Source organism: Peromyscus eremicus, chromosome 8b (genome assembly GCF_949786415.1).
Source record: "Peromyscus eremicus chromosome 8b, PerEre_H2_v1, whole genome shotgun sequence".
In the NCBI taxonomy this organism is placed as follows: Eukaryota; Metazoa; Chordata; class Mammalia; order Rodentia; family Cricetidae; genus Peromyscus; species Peromyscus eremicus.
Window position 1 is genome coordinate 43,628,004 of NC_081424.1, and position 5,154 is coordinate 43,633,157.

The 5,154-nt window shown below is 37.6% G+C and overlaps 1 pseudogene; it reads right to left on the reverse strand.

Moving 5' to 3' along the window:
* Positions 1 to 446: 446 nt before the first annotated feature.
* LOC131918379 (RNA-binding protein 3-like) lies at positions 447 to 4,229 on the reverse strand (annotated as a pseudogene).
* Positions 4,230 to 5,154: the final 925 nt, after the last annotated feature.

The window sequence follows — 5,154 nt, forward strand, 5'->3', positions numbered from 1 at the left end:
GAGCCTGGCTTAGGTAAGTCTATGTGCTGTGTTCTTGTGGTGTCCTCAATCCCTCTGGCTCCTATAATCCTTCTTCTCCCTCTTTTGTGGGAAACCAGAAGCAGGACACATCAGAGGCCTCAGTAAGTCTTAAGATGATAAGGATTTGAAAAGAATGATGTTGTAAGTGGAACTGGATTTTATGTGAAAACTTCTGAAGTGTCTAGGCTTCCCCTAGTGACTGAATGCTAGACCAAAGAGGCTCACTCCGTATAGATGCAAAGGTCATTCATTTCCCTGCTAGTCAACCAATGTCATGGCCACTATGCAATTCAAAATTTAAAAAGAGAGAAATACAGTCAAAGCAGAATTAAACTTTATGAAATGCTGTTCTGACAGTGTTTGTTGGCCCCAGAAAAACTTGCAAACAGTCAAGCCCACCTTCAGGGTAAGGTAAAACTTCCTTACTAAAAGCCAACAGTCTCGTCAGAGTTGAGATCCTCGGATAGGCCATCACTCTGAAATCCAGATAGACAGAATACAGAGAATCACATCTAAACTCTGATTACCTGAAGCAGGGTATGTGAATGATAATATTAACAAACTTATAGAGACTAGGTAAGGTACAAGAATGAGAAACTACCAGGGTCCATAGCCTTACAGAAAATCTCACACTTTTATGAGATCTATCTCCAGAAATATCAGCAGCTGTTTATATTCAAGAACTCCAAGAAACTCCCTTGTAATTCTGGAAGAGAAGGAATGGAAAAGCCATCTTTGAAATATGCTTGGACTGCTCTCTGCTACAAAAGAAGACTTTAGTAGACTGTTGTCTATCACACACACAGAGGGAAGGGCACTTACCCTACTCTAACCATTTGTGGCTTCCTATCTCATCTGTGTGGAAGAAAATGGGGAGTTCTAATTTCAATGGGAACACCCCACCGATGAAAAACAATGATAGCCACTTTTATTTGGCCTCTTCCAGAACAATGTAATAAAACTGGATATTAACCTTGAAATATCAACCCCTAATAATAATATTGGAAACTCAAAAGTCCCAAATAACTAATTATGTTATCTAAACGTGATGGAAGTGTGTTTCTATTCTAATACTCTATGTCTATACATTATCATATTCATTATATACATTATGATATATCACAACCAGTATATAAAGTGTATTTATTAATCATGATAGATAGTAATAAGTAGCTTGAACCCTTGAATAGTCTTTTGATTAGCAGATTCCCTGATGAAATATTCTCATGTTTCATCAGTATGCTGAGTATGGTTTAATATTCCTCTTACATATTGTTAAATAATATTTTCCATTTTCTATAACTTGAATGTATAGTCACAAGCAACATAAAATTGCTCAGCAGGAATTGTGTGTGTGTGTGTGTGTGTGTGTGTGTGTGTGTGTGTGTGTGTTTGTGTGCCCACACAGCCCATTTCAGTATTGTCAATGCATGGAAAACTTGCTAGTTTGTTTGGAAATCAGTTTCAGTTGTAAAAAAATACTATTTCTTGGACTCAAAGCACAAAACAGCCTAAGAGGTGTTTTTTAAAAATGTGTGTGTTTCTTTGAAGGTTAGTTTTGAACATTTCCCCCTTTCTTGTAAGCTTTATTTTCTTCATCTATTAAGTTTTATAATTTCAATTTTATGAGAAAAATCATGCCATTTAAATTTTCAAACATTTACATATACTCTGTTTTTCTGAGCTCTACGTTTTCTCTGGAGTCTTTGCATTGTCTTTTATACCTTTATAATGTTTTATTTTTACCAAGGGAATATAAGATGACTGATAGCTTTGAACAGTGCCATTTCTCTTTGAAGAACTTCAGGTCCTAACACTCAAGTCTTCTCTTCTTTCTCTTCTTGTGTTTGTTTGTTGTTATTCATGGGTTTAAAAAAAAAACTCTTTGTTCTACTTATTGGGAAATTTCTTTAACTTATCTTTCTATGCATTGCTAACATTTTATTTTCATCTATTATATGTTTAATTTTCATGAGGTGTTTCTAGTTTATCCTCTTCTTTTCTTAGAGGTACCAAATTTCTCTTTTCTTTAAATCTGTTAGCTATTTTTCTGTTTCTGAATAGTTTGACTTTTTCAGACACATTAGAAGCTTTCTTCTAAGCATATTCATCATTGAATTTTGCTATATACTTAAGAGTGAAACATTAAGACTCATATTATGCTTTACATATATGACCAGAGTTCTCTAAACATAGGTTTCATTCTAAAACAACTGAGTGACTAATTTTCTTTTCTTTCACTCTACGTTGTTTTTATTGTGGTGTATATGTAAGTGTGTGTGTGTGTGTGTGTGTGTGTGTGTGTGTGTACATGTGTATGCCATTGCACACATGTAGAGGTCAGAGAACATCTGTACGGAATTGTTTCACTCCTTCCACTTTACATGGGCTGTTGGGAGCAAACTCGGGTTTTCAGGCTTGCTCAACAAACACTTTTATCTAAGCCATCTCTCTAGTCCCTGATTTTCTTTTAATGGATCACTTAAGTATTGAAATCAAACCTTTATTTGTAAATATAATGCAAGTCTCCATTTATACAAGTTTCCTAGAAGATTCTGCCCCCAGTATCTGTTACCCCTATATTCTTTAGAGTGTCCTTTACTCTTGAGTAATTGCTTCTTTTCATTCCGCTGTTTAAGACATGACAAAATATCATCCATTGTTAAAACATGACATTTAAAACATTCTAAAGAAGCTCTTCCATATAATCAGGATGCTTATAAAGAATGGGAAGCATCTCTCATTCCCAGAGATGATTCACTGCAGGTACATTCAGAATTTACTTTACTTTCTGCCTATAAATAACCACAGTGCCCAAGGCTTTTTGTTGTTTCTAGACATATACCAATTCCAACAGCATCAGTCTGGTCAAACTTTTATTTTCCAGAAGCGGTAGTGCTGAGAGGCCAAACAAAAGTTCTGATAAATGGATAAATATTAAGACTCTCTACAAATGTCTCAGAATTTGTCTTTGGATGAGGATTTTTGAAATGTGCTCAAAGAGCACATAGAGTTTTCTAAAAGGCTTTTAACAAGCTACCTGGGGAGCCCAGTTAAAAAAAATGATGTACTGAAACAAAGAGTTCCACACAGCTCCAAAACATTTTATAAGCTAGAACTTTCAAAAGACAATCCAGGATCAGAAGTGATACCCATGATGTATCTACATTACAAGTGCATGCCTCATCTTGGTTATTGGAATTGTCTCTGTAATTTCCTCCTGAATAGCAGTCATAACCAACCTGGCCTCCACCACTGTATCTGTAAACCATCTATATCCATATCCGTATCCTCTAAGTCTATTGTCATAATACACTTTCATAGGCCTGGTACCCACCTCTGGTGCCCTAAGAAGACAGGCCTGCATGATCCATATGGATCTGGCATCCATCCAGGGACTCTCCATTCAAGGCTTTCATGACATTTGAGAAATGCTCTGAGTTGGAAAAGCGACTGTCTAAGTTCGTATTAACTTTCAAATTGACACAAACTAGACTCATCTAGAAAAACAGTCTCAATTGAGTAATGAATGGTCTTTGTCAGGTGAGTCTGGGGGCATGTCTGTGGGAGATTATTTTTTAATTGCTATAGGACAGTGACCTGGAAATTTAAGCCAAATCAATCTTTTGCTGTCCTTACTTGGCTTTTGGTCACAGTGTTTTATCACAGAAATGGAATCCAGAACAGTGACAAAGCCAAAACTGCAGGATTACTCGATCTCGCTGATCTTGAAAACAACTCCCTCAGGTGTAGGACCAAAGCTGCTCCAGTTGCCTTCAAGCACACCCTCATTAGTACTGAAGCTGACCGCATCCACAAAGAGCTTCCTTTCTTCTGAAGACACAGAGGAGAATTCAAGTCCTACACTGAGAATGTGTAGAGTGACGGGAGAAATGATGCGCATGTGAGGGAAGTCAAGTGTCTAAAGTGAGAACCAGGGATTAAAAACAGCATGGAAAAAAGACAAACAAAATTAAATGACAAGAGATTCAGGAAAAGACTAACAGAGAACTGTTATTTCTTTATATTAAACTTTCCCTGTTTGTACTGCTGTGTAACTTTCAGGGTCCCAGTTGACCCAAGAATAATATGATATAATGTAGCCTTCTTACTGCCATTTAATCTACAGATTTTGTGGGGACTACACCTACCAGAATACACTCCACCTCTTTTTCTCCACTCTGGAGAGGGGCAGGAGTGACAGGCATTATGGAGATTTTTCTCACCCTCCCTCACCTTTTATTAAACATTGATATTTGCTTTACACCATATATCCTGATTATAGTTTCCCCTCCCTCTGCTCTTCCAAGTTCCTCCCTACTTCCCCCTCCCATCCAGATCCACTCCCTTTTGGTCTCTCATTAGAACAGAATGGGCTTCTAATAGAACAACCAAACACAACAAAATATAGTAATATAAAACAAAAACTGCCACATAGAAGTTGGACAAGACAAGCCACCAGGAAAATAAAAGAGGCCCAAGGATCAGAGACCCACTTGTTCATAGACTTAAGAGTCCCATAAAAATACTAAACTGGGAGCTATAACATATACACAGAGAACCTGAGGCAGATCTGTGTTTGCCCTGGTCTTGCTGCTTCAGTCTCTGTGAGTTCATACGTGCCTTGCTCAGTTGATTTAGAGGGTCTTGTTCTCCTGGTGTCCTCCATCCCCTCTGGCTCTTACATTCTTTCTGCTTCCTCATCTGTGGGGCTCTCTGAGCTCTGGGGGGAGGGATTTGATAAAATCATCCCATTTAGAGTTGTGTGTTCCAAGGTCTCACTCTCTGTGTTCAGGAGGAAGCTCCTTTGATGATAGCTAAATAAGGCATGGATCTATTAGTATAGTAGAAGCATTAGAGATCATTTTATCACTAATTTTTTTAAGACCAGTAGTATTTGGTTTTACCCTAGGTCTCTGGGCTATCTAGTCTCTGGTTCTTGATCACCCAAGTAGTGTTGAATATGGATTCCATTTCATGGAGTGGATTAAATCAGATATTGGGTGGTTACTCCCACAAGCTTTGTGTCACCACTGCCTTAGCATATTTTACAGTCAAGACAGATTGTAGATCAAAAGTTTTATGGCTGCATTGGTGTTTGTATTTCCCTTTTGGTAGCCTGAAGAGTAGCTT